At 42.7% G+C, this 15421-nt stretch overlaps 1 long non-coding RNA gene across 1 annotated transcript; it reads left to right on the forward strand.

Moving 5' to 3' along the window:
- The first annotated feature begins 5141 nt into the window (after window positions 1–5141).
- LOC146968472 (uncharacterized) lies at window positions 5142–15170 on the forward strand. Its single transcript, XR_015034332.1, has 3 exons — window positions 5142–5209; window positions 5489–5596; window positions 15040–15170. It is a non-coding gene; the product is annotated as an uncharacterized LOC146968472 (long non-coding RNA).
- The last annotated feature ends 251 nt before the right edge of the window (window positions 15171–15421 follow it).

Genomic DNA, 15421 nt, shown 5'->3' on the forward strand with positions numbered 1-15421 from the left:
TCTAAATTCAGAGATGAACTTCAGATCATTCTTTATGCCTGAAAACTGTTGAATTAAAATTTAGAGGATTATTAAAATTTTAAATGTGTCTAACTTCAACATTGATTATACAGAGGCATTGATTAGATGAAGAATCAACTGTAAAAACACTGATAGAGGAGTTGTCTTCATGTCTTTATGCTTGTTTAAAAATAACATTTGTTCAATAAACTGTGGTCGTATCTTTATAGTTTCACATGTGATGAAACGTGTTTTAATGACAAACTGCATCTGTAGCATCTAAATAAAACCCTGAAGACGCTCTGACAGAGCTCCATTACGTGTCTCGTCCCTTTGTGGTTTTCCAGCTTCGTGACAACAACCAGCACAAAAACCTCAAGTCTTTCAAGAGTTTTCTGCGTTTCTATCGTCAAGTTTTTTCGGCGAACGACCGAGTTTCCCAAAGTGAAGTCGTGCCAGCAGCAGCAGCTGCAGAACCATTACCACAACGGTTAAGATGATCCTCATGAGGAGAAGGACATGGATGAAGTTGTCTGAGAAGAGACGAGTGTCCCTAGACGTGTCGGTACAAGTGTCTCTGTGGAGTTCTGCAAAGACAACAGAAATAAGGTATTTGACAGAAAAGGAGTTCTCTTTGCAACGTTCAATAAAATGTAGCTGCAGTCAGGTGCTTGTCAGAAATAGGACGTAGAGATAAGACATTTGACCTTCTGGGTAAAAAATGTCATCATTACATTTTATGGGGCCACAGTGACCTTTGACCTTTAAAGACCAGACTCTAGTCAGTTTGTCTTTGAGTCCAATGGTGTGTTGCTGTGATCTTGTGTTCATGGGGCTAAAACATGTTTTGTGAGGTCTTTACAACCATGACTGTGACCTTTGACCTTTGTCCACATCTTTTTGTTGTGATGAAAGGTTACACAAAATTTGAACAAATTCCAAGCTTCATTAAAACAAGAGACTGTTATGAAACATGTTTGTCTCTCACCTGTGACAGTCAGTCTGCTCTCCGGTGACTTTCCATTTCCCTGGATGCTGCACTTGTACAGTCCTTCATCACACTTGGAGACTTTATTCATTTTGATCTCTTCTCTTGGACTGTAGTTAACTGGGACGTTGTCTTTGTAGAAAACAGCTTTCAGGTTGGTGGAAGTCGTCTTGTTTCTGCAGCGCAGAGTCACAGTATCTCCCTCCATCACAGGAAGAGCAGGACTCTGCAGGATCACTGAGCCACCTGAAGAACACGTTGAAGAGGAAAGTTTGATGAACAGACTTGATGTTACTCTCAATAGAAAACTAAAGAGAAGTCATGCAGGTGAGTTAGAATAGAATTTCAAAATAGATATAATTGCTTTGAAAAAAGTACCAGTGATGGTGATGTTGATGCCGTTGCTTCTTTCTCCTCCTTCAGTCTCACACCAGTATTCTCCACTGTCTGGTGAATACAGTGCAGCAGCTCTGCAGGACGAACCTGATGATGTGTTCTTCATGTCACATGCTACAGTAAGTTCCACCTCATCTATGATCCCTCTTAACTTAGCAGAACCATTAGTCCCGTCACAATGAAAAGAGACACGCTCAAGGTCAAAGAACTGCAGACGGTCTGGAGTGATACGAAGAGAAGCTGCACCTGAAACTGAGAAAATAACATATTTTTCGTAAAATTATTACAAATCAATCATCGATATTGAGTTTTCTTATTCAGAGAAGGATGAACAGTTTAAAAAAAAGATCAATCAAATGAATCAAAACTTAGAAATGAACATTTTGAATGGTTTTCCCTGTTCCTCACCACTTTGCTGAGCATAAAGACTCTGAACTCGTGTCTCCAGCAGAAGAAATTCAAGCATCACTGGAGAAACAGAGGAGCAATGTTGTAAATCAGCAACAGATGCTTTGATGAGCAGCAACATATAAAAGTGAGGACAGAAAGAGAAGAAATGTGACACTGAGTATTCACACAGTCTGAAGCAGAGAGCTGTAACCTCCATGTCATCTTGCTGCAGACTGAGCGTTGAGCTGAAATACAACTGAAGTATAACATACGTGACAACTTCCTCTTCCTGTGGAGGTTATTTCTGATGCTGCTGCACAAGGGGGGCAGGGTCTCAGAGGCTGAGGTGCTCTCTCAGTCTGAGATACAATACTGTTTTTTTTTGTTTTGTTTTTTTAACCTTTATTTAACCAGGCAGAATCAATTAAGAACAAGTTCTTATTTACAATGATGGCCTGACAAGAGGCATAAGCTTCTTGAGGGGAGGGGGGCTGTGAGGGAGAAAAGATAGGTTTTTACAGACATTACTGGATTCTTTAGAGAGCCTAAAAGTTGAGAGAGGGTAAGGAACAGGGTTATCAGTAAGGTTTATTTAAAAACGTAGAAACACTAAAAGACAGAGTTAGTTTCAGTAATTAGTACCAACAGTGTGTCACAAAAAGTGGCCTAGGCCGACGGCGGCAGGTATGGCCGTTCTCATGGCAAAATGTGGTTGTAGAGTCCAACTGTAGCAGGAAGTGGCACAGAGGGGTTTTTGAGTGTTTAATGCATCTGTGGACGTGATCTATCAAAGTCTGATAATGATAACGATGATAAAAGGTTATGATGATGTATAACGTGCATCAATACCTGAAAGAAGTATCATTGTTGATACTTGAACTGAACTCTTTGCTACTGTTGTGGACTTTTTATATAAAAAGTTTTTATATGTCTTTTTCATTCAGTTTTCTTACCATCACTTTATTGGACTGCTGAGATCTGAAGACAAATTTCTTTCTCTTCATGTAAATACATATTTAGGATGAGTTTGAGAAACCTTGAGTTCTTCCCTTAGGTTAGAGAGAGAGTCATGCTATCATGTCAACTTTCATTCATATTATTGAAAGGCCTGATGGGTGTAAAAGGAACAAAACACCCCCTTCAGTAAGAACAGCCACGTGATGAAGCTGTATTGTTTTATCAGCTGGCAACAGGGCAAAGTTCAACTGCTCATATACTCAGTGAAATTGAACTGAACTGAGATCAATGCTGAGATTTCTGCTCTTGATAAACTGGTCATGAGTCGCTTTATGGTTGTGAGTCAGTAAATGATTTACATACTTTACACCAGTCAGTTGAAATGAGCAACACATCTAGGAACAGGTACGTGGTGTTTCTTCTATTTAAACTTAAAGCAGAAGTAAGCGATATTTTTGTGTTAATATAAGTCTTAAATAGTTATATCTTCCAACAGCAATCACTTACATAGAGTGTTTGGACCGAAACACGGGTCTGTCAGTCACTCTGCTCTGCTCTGAGCCGAGGAGAAAACTTTTCTTGTTTCCTACAAGTTTTATCCAATGAGGAGAGAGAACGGCATGAAGGGCTGTGTGTGCAGCCAAGGGATGCGTCTGAATGTGGTGACGTAGGGACGAGGGCCAATAGATCCATGACGAGGGCGGGGGCTGCTAACTCCATCGGCTGACAAGACGTTATGGTGCGTTCAAGGCAACCCGTAACTCGTGTTTTTCCGACCTGTGAAGTCGTACCAGTTCGATCTGGTACGAGTTCACGGGGCGGAAGTTACGAGTGGCCGTTACAGTGCACTTTCACAATTAAAACAGGTAGGAAAAACACGAGTGGGTTGCCTGGTACGCTACAAAGTCGTAAGACGTGACGTGAAGCTGTAATTTACGGTTTCAAAAGACTGCCTGGAACGCAGCATTAGCCAAAACGACCGGATCGCTTACTTCTGCTTTAAAACTAACTCAAAAGTGTATCATAACTCTTCACTGTAACAGTCTAAAGTTGTATTCATGCATTGAATGTTGATTGTTATTTAATCCTTTCGTAGTGAATCAGCTTCTAATAATAGTTTGTTAACTGGAACATTAAGTTTGGAGGTTTGACACAAACTGGTCAGATATGAAGAGTCATTATCATCTCACATGATGAGACAGATCATTTATCAAAGAGGGTGTAAAACTGCTACTACATTTTTGCGTACGGCGAAAAGACGAAAATGGCGTACACACAAAATATTTACACTTTTTTCAGATCTATCAAACTGTGCGTACGCACAACTCTCCGCAATAAATCACACCGGACCCAAGAATGGTGCACACGTGAACACACCTCTTACTCCGCCCCCGGAATGCCTATATACAACTATATATGGTCAGCACGTGCATATTTAATTAGCCATGTGCGCTCTGTGGAGCAGCAACAAAGTGACAACAAAGTGACAACGAGGCGGGCGGAGGACGGGGAAAAAAGCGGAACTTCTCCGAAAGCAGATACACGGCGACATCGGGCAATAAATCAGTCAGAAAAATGATCTTGCATTTTAATAAGCTACAATATAAACAAAAATCTCCCAAATCTCAACAAAAGGGAGCAGAAAGAAGAAGAATCTTATGTAATCTGCCCTTTATCCCAGAAAATCTTTTTTTTTTTTTTTTTTACCTAGATGTTAAAACAATGTAGGAAGCAGGACGATAGTTACCATTACTTTGCACACCTTTCCACTACACAGTTACAGCTCTACACTGGACTCGGTTTAGGTCATTTTCCATTACAGCTGAGTCCTTCCTCCTCAGGGCCGTGTTGTCTCGCTCTTTATTCTCTCCTCTCGTCAGCTCCAAACACACTTGCACCTCGTTAACTCAGGTGACAGAATAATAACAGTCTAGGCTGCAGATCAGTGTGCGCTGCTGCCGGTGTGTTTTTAAACTTGGATGGTTTGATCCTTGTCGGACGTCACACATAGCCTAATCAAAAAAGCACAATCCTCAATCCGCTCTGTTTATCAATTAACATAGAGCCTAGTGTTATTATAGAGTGGGTTGGATTGCCAGCATCAACGGTCCACCACTACCACAGTTACTTCAAAGAATCCTACTGTGCTCTTCTAAATGTACTCCGCGCTCCTCTCTTCCTCTCACACTGCAGTTCTCTGACTCAGCAACGATGTCGCCAATTCCTCCTGTTCCTCAAAAAAGGTGTAAATGCCGGTACGCCAGGGTCAAAATGGGTGTAAATGTCTGCACTTTTCCTCGTCAGGTTTTGGCTTGATAGATCCCAAATTTGGCGGAGAAAAGTGCGTACGCACAAAACGGGGGAAAAAGGGTGTAAAAAAAGGTGTATCCACAATGATAAATGAGGCCCATGGACATGAACAGACCAAAGCATGGAAATTATCGTCCTCAATAGCTAATTTACTCAACACAAATTAAGGTAGGTTTTTATGTGCTCCAATTTTTAAAACTACAAAACTGCTTAATTTACACAATGCCTAATAGCAAGGCCGATTTTTATTTTACTTTTTCCAGGATATATAAACATCTCTAAGAATATACTGTCAGAACTAAAAGAGTGAGTATCTGGAGTAATGGGGGGGGTGTTAGAACGATATTTTTTTTTAAATTTTGAAATGATTTATCAATAACACTAATTAAGGCGAATTTGATGTACAGTTATGATTTTTATGTTTTCACTATTTCTCTGTGTTTCCAGAGCTGTAGCCTATAATGTTTCATCAGATGGCTGGACTCTCCATTCAGTCTCCACTCACAACCATCAGTGCCCTGGTCGTCCATCTTCTCCTGATGCCCTTTGTCGGAGGTAACCTCATACATAAAATATCAAAAATAAGATCACAATGATATTTGAACAAATTAAATGAGAAGTGTGAAAAGTTTAATACTGAACCCACAGATACATGAGGCCCATGAGATTTTGCACTGCTGCTATTGCTCGGCGTTTGCGGCTGTTGCTTGCCGGTGCTAAATGCTGCTCTGGCTGCCTATGAAGTTTCTTCCCATCGTTCGGATCCAGGTGGTTCTGTGTGCTGTGGTGTCTCTGCTCCTGTTCCAGCTTCAGCTTCACCCTGCCTCGGTCCGTGGAGCTGTTCGAGTTTCTTGTGGATCGCGTTCTGGGTGCTTTTGAGGATACAGAGCCGGAAAGCCCAGCCACGGGGGGTAAGAAGGGGGAAACCCCACCTCCCTCACCGGGAGAAGTGGATTGTCCATTGCCACTCCGTCGGCTGCGCAGCCTTATGCCGAAGTGTTGCTCTTTCATCGGATCCATATGAATAATCATTTTGCCATGTTTGAATGCAGCTCGGCAGGCCTCGCCTCCACCTCTGCCTCGAGCGGCCCCAACGTCATCGGCTGAGCTTTCCACCTTGCCCCAGTGGTCTCTGGGAACTCACAGTGCCCCCTACGGAGTGCTGCTGTTGTCCCAGTGGGACCATTTCTGATGCGCTCAGACCAGCTCAGACCAGGAGTGTTTACATTTGCATTTCAAGCTGATGGCGCTGTGCTTGTTTGTTTTATCAAGGCAGGACGTTTAGCTTTTAATTCGTGCTTCCGCCTCATCAGATAAGAACACGGTGGACTGCTGTCATGAGAGTCTATAATCTTGTCTCTGTTCCTCATCTACCATGTCAGCAGAACATACCTGAAAGAAGTATCATTGCTGATACTTGAAGTGAACTCTCTGCTGCTGTTGTGGACTTTTTATATGTATTTTTCATTCAGTTGTCTTACCATCACTTTATTGCACTGCTGGGATCTGAGGACAAATTTCCTTCTCTTCATTTAAAAGCATATTTAGGATGAGTTTGAGAAACCTTGAGTTCTTCCTTTAGGTTAAGGAAGCAACACTTCAATGGATAAATACGACAAGACAAGTGAAACTCATTCACTGACAAAGTCATACTATCATATCAACTTTCATTCATATTATTGAAAGGCCTGATGGGTGGGCCTTGTCTCTGCTCCTCATCGTGGACCAGTCCCTAGCTTTACAGCCATCCCTCTTGTTCCATATTGCTCTGTCTGCTCCAGACTGGGATGTGAAGGCTCTGCTGAGCTCCGCTGCCAGACACAAGAAAAAAAAGAAAAGATTATAGCCAATCTTTAAGTCAATGAGTTGCAGCCTCCCTTCATGAAGCCTCGATGGCTGGCATTCAGCCATCTCCATTATGAAGTTGTATCCGATCTCCTGCATACGCCCACTTCTTCAAGGCCTCATGAGAGCGACTTCCAGGTCTCGATTGACGCTTTACTACTGATACTGAATTAGTATTAGTAACGCCGTTACTTTTTTCAGTAAGGCAAGGCAAGGCAAGGCAATTTTATTTGTATAGCCCGTTTTTACAAACAGTTTGTCTCAAAGGGCTTTACATGGCATCGTAACAACATCCTCTGTCCTTAGACCCTCAAATCGACTGAGGAAAAACTCCATGGAAAACCCTTTTAACAGGGAGAAATCTGAGAAACCTCAGGGTGAGCAACAGAGGAGGGATCCCTCACCCAGGACGGACAGACGTGCAATAGATGTTGTTACAGACAACACAGTTTACAGTTTATGTCACAGAATGTGCAAAATATGGAAATGTTAGCAGGAGTCGATGAAGGTAGCCTCTGGTGGGGGGGGGGGGGGGGGCCGGGAGAGCTGGCCAGCTCAATGGGGAGGACTGGGTGGCAGACTGGTCCATGGGAAGGGAGGGGAGGCCGGTCTAACAGCAGGGGAAAGGATGGGAGGGGGGGGCGATGCAGGCGGCGGCTGGTGCAGAGAGATGGAGCTCCGGTGGATCTGTGGAAACACAGAGAGAGTGCGAGACACCAAGGCCAAACTACAAAGTACAACAGAAAATGACAGTTCAAAAATATACTGAGGAGAGGAGAGGAGAGGAGAGGAGAGGAGAGGAGAGGAGGGTTGGGGAGAGGAGGGGAGGAGGAAGGAGAGGGCTCTGTGTAACCAGGTGTGTCCCCAGCAGTCTAAGCCTATAGCAGCGTAGCTATGAAATGGTTCAGAGCTACCTGAACCAGCCCTAACTAAAAGCCCTGTCATAAAGGAAGGTCTTAAGTCTAGACTTAAATGTAGTTAGAGTGTCTGCCTCTTTGACCCATGGAGAGAGCTGGTTCCACAGTAAAGGAGCCCGGTAACTGAAGGCTCTACCTCCCAGTCTGTTTTTAGAGATACTGGGAGTCACTAACAGACCGGCATTCTGGGAGCGGAGTGCTCTGGTAGGACAGTAAGGAATGATTAGTTCTTTCAGATAGGATAGAGCTTTATCATTAAGAGCCTTATAAGTCAGCAGAAGGATGTTGAAGTCTATTCTAAATCCTACAGGAAGCCAGTGGAGAGAAGCTAGAGTGGGAGAGATGTGCTGGCAAGGTGAAGAGGGCCCGGGCGGGGATTGAACCCACATCTCCCGGGTAAGAGTCATGCGCGCTTGCCAGTCACCCAAAGGGACATCCCCTTGGCCAAGTAGCCAGGGCGCATGATCAATTGGAGGCATAGTGACAGGACCCGTCAACTGCCACACTTAGCAGTTATGCCGCTCCATCCCTCCAAGTGGCAGCAGGAGCAGCCAATCGCAGCTCGAACACATCGTAGTAAGCTGACAAAAGTGAAAGTAAAGTCCGCGACTTGGCCAGAAATCTCAAGACAATACACTGTTAGCTCCCTCTTTTCACCTCTGTCAACCCCTTCCCTCCCTCCACACAAGCAGACACACACAAGAAGAGTGTGTTTCATGGTGAGAGAGACATGGTACGGTACGTCTTCTGTAAGTGCCTTTACAGCTACTTTGTGTGTGTATTCCTGCACGTGTGTGTGCCGCGCTTGGGAGAGGTTCATAAAGGGACCTGACGGTGTATTGTCTTGAGATTTCCGACCAAGTTGCAGAGTTTACTTTCACTTTCATCAACTTACTTACTGTAGGTTGCTAATACGTCACTGAGCTGAGAGGTCGGACTGGCACTGAGCTCCCGCTCCCATCGACCATAACTTAAATTTTACCCACCACAGACGGACTTTTTTACATCTCGCTGACCGCCCTAAGCTTCCTAACGATGTCAAGCAAGGAAAATAGCTCGGTTCCGCCCGAAAATCCAGGTAAATCTCAAAGAGTAACAAGTGACCGAGCGAACCTTGAGGCGCAAGATGGCGGCTCAGGTGCTGGTGACTACTCGCAGCTAGCTCAAGAAGTTACTCAGAGCATCGCCAAGTTATTAGAAGAGAACGCACTGGAAGTTTTGACAACCCGGGTGGAAGGCAACAATAAAAGACTAGATGAAGCTGAGGGCCGAGTGTCCACACTGGAGGACACGCTAGCTACCACCGAAAACAAGCTCCGGGAAGTTGAGAAGAAGCTACAAATTCTCACTGAAAAAGCAGACGACATGGAGAACAGGACGAGACGGGACAATATCAGGGTCATTGGCTTAAAGGAAGGAAACGAAGGTGAGCAACCTGTTGCTTACTTTGAACGCTGGCTGCCGAAAATACTGAATACTAAACGGGGCATAATTAAAATCGACCGGGCGCACAGAGGGCCCGGTCCCGCTCGTGGCGACCGCCCCAGACCCGTCATTATCAAGCTACACAACTCCGGGGATAAACAACGGATCATGGCTGCACTGAGAGAGAGACGGCAGCTGACATATGAGGGGATGAAACTGTACATTCAGCAAGATTTCTCAGCTGCAGTGAAGGAGAAGCGGCGCAGCTTCAACAAGGTGTGTGAACGTCTGATCGGACTGAACATCCACTTCGTCATGCAGTTCCCCGCCGTCCTAAGCTTCACCTACAACGGAGAGAAACATGCTTTCCAGTCCCCCCGAGCTTAGCAGGCATTTGTGGACGGACTGCCGTGAACTGTGCATCGATTACCACTGGGTAAATAGGTAAATATTTTGTGGCGAGATGTCTCTCGGTAATTTTAGTTTAAACTGCTGTATTAAAATCTAAATTCAGCTGTGCATTAAGCTTGAAAAATGTTTAGCCTAACTAATACTGCACTTACATGATAAGTCAGGGATGTAAAGGCTGTGATGTTAAACAAAAAGGGTTAAAAGTTGAATTAAAATTAATCTGATTTAAATAACAATAATAAAAAAAAGAGCCATGGCTAGAGCTACATGACCCCTGAGGGGCAAGGGATCTGACAGAATCCTTGTTATTTTCGGGCTCTAAAAGGATGTGTATCCATCTGGGTCGTGGGGGCGGGAGTTATTTTAAAGAGATTGAGGTTGTTGCTCTTCTTCGGTGTTACCTACGCTTTCAGCGTCATACAACCACCTGTAACTGTTACACAAATCGGGTTATTATGGCTGTGTTTTTCGTTCTTGCTTAGACCTGATGAGGTTTATTTCAGTGTTAAATGCCCATTGTTTAGGGGCAGATTTTTTGTTCACAGTGCTCTGAAATGTAAGACTACCTCCTTACCACCACTATATCCTGTCAAATTTATATATTTTTTTTTCATTGCTCACAACCTCGAATGTAATTTGGCTCGTGCATTACTGATTTATCTTATCTTCATTTAACAACCATGAGTGACATTAAGATTATTTCTTTAAATGTCAAGGGGTTCGGCCATGTTGTTAAAAGGCAGAAGATTATTTCTTTATTAAAGAGAGAGAATGCACAAATCGCCCTTCTACAAGAAACACATTTGACAGATTTGGAACACATTAAATTAAGGAGAAACTGGGTAGGCCAGGTGTTCTATTCATCCTTCAATTCACATAGTAGAGGAGTAGCCATTCTCATCCATAAGAAATTACCATTTACTTTAGAAGAGGTTATTAAGGATGATGAGGGACGATTTGTTATTATTTCAGGTTTCCTTTATGGGGAACGAATCCTCATAGGCTCTATCTATGGCCCTAACGCATTCGAGCCTTATTTCTTTTCTAGGCTGCTTGCAGCGACATCCTCACGTTTAACCCCCTTCACAGTATTCGGAGGAGACTTTAACTGCATTCAGAATGCTAGTGTTGACCAATCTCCATCAAAACCTGCTTTTATATCAAAAAAGACAGCAAGGCTGAAGGAGCTAGGTGCAGACCTGGGTCTTTTTGATGTTTGGAGGATTATAAACCAGACAACAAAGGACTACACTTTTTACTCCCACCCCCACCAATCTCTATCAAGAATTGATTATTTTCTAGTGTCTAGAGAGGTAGTAGATATATATATATATATATATTATCTGATCATAACCCAGTATCTATGACGATACCCCCCCCTCTCAATCCCTCCTCACACCACTGGAGACTTAATTCCTCACTTCTAAGTAGCCCCCCATTTTTGGATTTTCTGGAGAAACAATGGGAACTTTTTATGGCGACGAATAATACACCAGGTATCGATCCCTCCCTTTTATGGGAAACTGCTAAGGCGTTTATCAGGGGGTCAATTATATCTTACACAGCAGCTCATAAGAGGGAAACAATCAGGAAGCAATTGGAATTGGAACAGTCAATCCAGGAGTTAGAGAACAAATTTAAAGGGTCTCCATCTAAACATAATCTTAAAAACTTAGAAGCAGCAAGATCGGCGCTTAATCAACTCCTAACAAGCAAAGCAGAGGCTTCTATCCTTTTCGCTAGACAGAGGCTATATGAACACGGCAATAAGCCTGGCCGCCTTCTTGCCCGCCTGGCAAAGGGCAGAAATGCCATTAATTTAATATCATCACTTAAAGATAGGAATGGAGACAAATTTCATGAATCAAAAAAATTAACAATATTATGAGAAAGTTCTATCACAAGTTATATTCCACCGAATGCAATTCATCAGATGAATTAAGAAAATCCTTCCTGGATCAAATAAGTCTCCCCTCTCTTACAGAAGAACAACGGGAACTCCTGAATAGACAGGTTACCAGGGAAGAGGTCCTGGATGCTATTCGCACACTTCAAAGTGGGAAAGCACCAGGGCCGGATGGCTATGGGCCGGAATATTATAAAAAAATGAGCAGGATTGTGGTGGGCCCTCTCACTGATATGTTTTTGGACTCCTTCAAAAATGGATGTCTCCCTCCCTCTCTAAATTTGGCCAATATCTCTTTAATCCTAAAGAAAAATAAACCCCCAGATGAATGTGGTTCTTATAGACCAGTGAGCCTTATAAATGTGGACAGCAAGATACTTTCTAAAGTGCTGGCCAGAAGATTGGAGAATTATTTACCTTCACTTATAAATGATGATCAGACAGGCTTTATCAGGGGGAGGTTATCGTGCTCTAATGTGAGAAGACTTCTTAATGTAGTACAGTACTCCTCGGAGATGCAACACCGGGCACTAGCTATATCATTAGACGCGGAAAAGGCGTTCGACAGGGTGGAGTGGGGGTTCATGTGGGATGTCCTGAGCAGGTTTGGATTAGGAGAGGAGTTTATAAATTGGATAAAACTTATTTATCATTCAACAGAGGCCTGTGTCTTAACCAATGGTATGCGTTCTTCTCCCTTCCGGCTAGGTAGAGGGACAAAACAGGGCTTCCCGCTCTCCCCCCTCCTCTTTGCCCTTACTTTAGAGCCTCTAGCAGAACGAATCAGGAACAGTAACGAAATACACGGCATTACTTTAGGCAAGACCACTCATAAGATAGCATTATATGCTGATGACGTTTTACTTTTTCTTTCAAGGCCTGAGGTGTCAGTCCCGGCCACTCTGTCAATTATCAACTCATTTGGCTCTATATCTGGCTATAAAGTTAATTACACAAAATCTGAGGCCATGCCCCTGGGAAATTATGGTAGCACAGGCTCAGTTACAAATTTTCCATTCTGATGGGCCACTTTGGGCTTTGTTTATCTTGGTATTAAAGTGTCATCAAATGTTGAGGACCTGAGGAGACTTAATTTTGTGCCCACAATCAGAACAGTTAAGAATGACCTTGAGAGATGGCATGACCATCCCCTCTCCTGGATCAGTCTTATAAAGATGAACATACTCCCCAGGTTGCTTTATCCTTTGCAGATGTTACCATTATGGATATCAAAGAAGGTTATTTTAGATTTAGAAAAAGCCTTTTCACGATTTATCTGGCACAATAAAAGACCCAGAATTAAAATTAAGACTTTACAACTGCCAGTGGAACGAGGGGGCCTAGCCCTACCCAATCTGAGATTTTATAACTGGGCCTGCCACACCCGAATAGTCTGGGACTGGCTCCAGTCTCATTTAAAATCTGAAGCGTGTATCTATGAATGGTTCTCCTCTCCCTACTCTCTGCTGAGTAAACTTGTTAGTTTTGGGAAAAAGAGGTTGCCACACATTAAACGCAACCCTATTGTTTACAACACTATCAGTGTCTGGCGAGACCTTACAAAATATTTGGGGGAAAACATTTCATCCTTTGCATTAACGCCTGTGACCAGAAATGAGGAGTTCGCCCCAGGAATTAATAATAGAGTGTTTGATAGCTGGCATAAAAAAGGCTGGCATAAAAAAGGCTTCAACAAAAATACAACATTGCACCTGAACACTTTTATGGGTATCTTCAACTCCGTAGTTTTATTCTGTCAATTGTGAAAAATCTCCACACAGACACTCCCTCTCCCAGTGATATAGAGTTATTTGTACTGAACCGAAAAGACACAAGACATTTTCTCTCTCATTCCTATTCACTGCTCTACTCCTTAGATTCATCAGATATAGGTAAGGTGATACAGAAGTGGGAACGAGATCTTGGTGGGCAATTTATTGAAGATGACTGGCATGAAGCAATAGTCTCTGCCAAAACCACATTTATTTGCAACCGAATGAGAGAAACCCAATTTAAAATACTCCATAGATCCCACATAACACCATTCATTCGTAACAAGATGGATAAGCAGATCTCCCCTCTCTGCATCAAATGTAATATGTCTGTTGGGACATACATTCACTGTTTCTGGGAGTGTCGTTTGATTGCAAGGTTTTGGAGTAATGTAGCCCAGGAGTTGAGTAGAATTTTCTCACGCAAAGTTACAAAGGATTCTGGCCTTTTCATATTAAGCTTGCCGTCAAAAACATTATCTTTGAGTAGAACAGATTTTAAACTCTGTGACAAACTTCTGTTTCTGGCTAGGAGATGTATTTTAAAGCAGTGGATAAGTGACAAACCTCCAACGGTCACACAATGGTACCAAGAGACGTATAAAGTTTTACCCTTAGAAAGACTTACTGCGCGAATGAAAGGGGATGATAATCTGTTTGAGGTAACATGGTCGGCTTTTCTGAGTTACTTACCCCCACCCCTCCGGGACACTGTAAATAAGGGGAGATATACTTTAGACTGGAATACTTCCACTAGATGATTTATGGTATCAGATGTGTTATTGCCAGTCTCTAACTCTCCCCTTCAATGCTTTTGTTTAGATCTTATACGACTATATCTACTTGTGTAATTTATTTATGTATTTTAGATTTAATTTTATTGTTTATCTGTCTGTATTTCGTTTACTTACTTTTTTAAAAATCAATTCCTTTTTAATTATTATTATTTATTTCTTTTTTTTCTTTTTTTGCTTTTCTTTGTCTTTTCCTTTCTGATGCCTTTTTTACTTTTGGGGTAAGGACAGTCATGAGCTAAGTTTGGGTACATTTGGGTTTGGATGGTGGCTTGTTTTTCTTTCCGTATTGATATGTGAATACAGAGAGCACTTGTATGTTGTCGATGTTTTGTTAGATAAAAATCAATAAAAATCTATTGAAAAAAAAACAAAAAAAAACGTACTTACTGTAGCTTTTACAAGTGTGGGTAATGTGACAGTTGACGGTTCCTGTCACTATGCCTCCAATTGATCCTGCGCCCTGGCTACTTGGCTAAGGGGATGTCCCTTTGGGTGACTGGCAAGCGCGCAGCAGAATGGCTTTTCTTTTTCGATAATGACGTATCGAAACACCTACACTCAAATCGCATTTTCCACAGACGCTGCTCCCTCTGTTGGTTTCGGGGGCTTCTTTTAAGGAATGGCCTTCTAGAGCCTAAAGAAGTGCTTGATCTGCCTCAAGACAAAGGTCAACTGGGCTGTTGAACTCTGTCCCATGGTAGGGCATAAACAGATTGTAGCTGCAGGTATCTTGATTAATAGGAGTGCTCTAATAAACTTGCCATTAGTTGCTTTGTCAGTTGCCTCACCCAGACATGTGTGACTAGACTGATAACTTTATTATCTGCACTGTTGTTGCAGCAACATTCACTAAACATTCATTAATTGCTGGAATATTGTGTGTAATTTAGAAAAAAACTAATGATAAAATATCCTCTCTTTTCAGGTCAGTCTCAGTTAATTGGTTCATCTCAGCCAATAGTGTCCACAGTTGGTGGTGACGTCATTTTGCCGTGTCACTTTGAACCTGCCGAGGATGTTACCAGCTACACAGTGGAGTGGTCGAGGTCTGACCTGCAGCCAAGATATGTCCATGTGTGGCGTAGAGGACAGGAGCTGATAGAAATTAAACATCCATCGTACTCAAGACAAACATCACTGTTCACTGATGAACTGAAGCACGGAAACATTTCACTGAAACTGTCCAGAGTGAAACTTGGTGATGAAGGGAGATACACATGTTACATACCAGACAATAAAAAAGAATCCTTCATTGAACTTCGTGTTGGTGAGTAGTGAAATACTGTGTGAGCAGTTTAGTGTCGTCT

The sequence above is a fragment of the Trachurus japonicus genome, chromosome 18, assembly GCF_045865225.1.
Source record: "Trachurus japonicus isolate A0001 chromosome 18, Traja_1.0".
In the NCBI taxonomy this organism is placed as follows: Eukaryota; Metazoa; Chordata; class Actinopteri; order Carangiformes; family Carangidae; genus Trachurus; species Trachurus japonicus.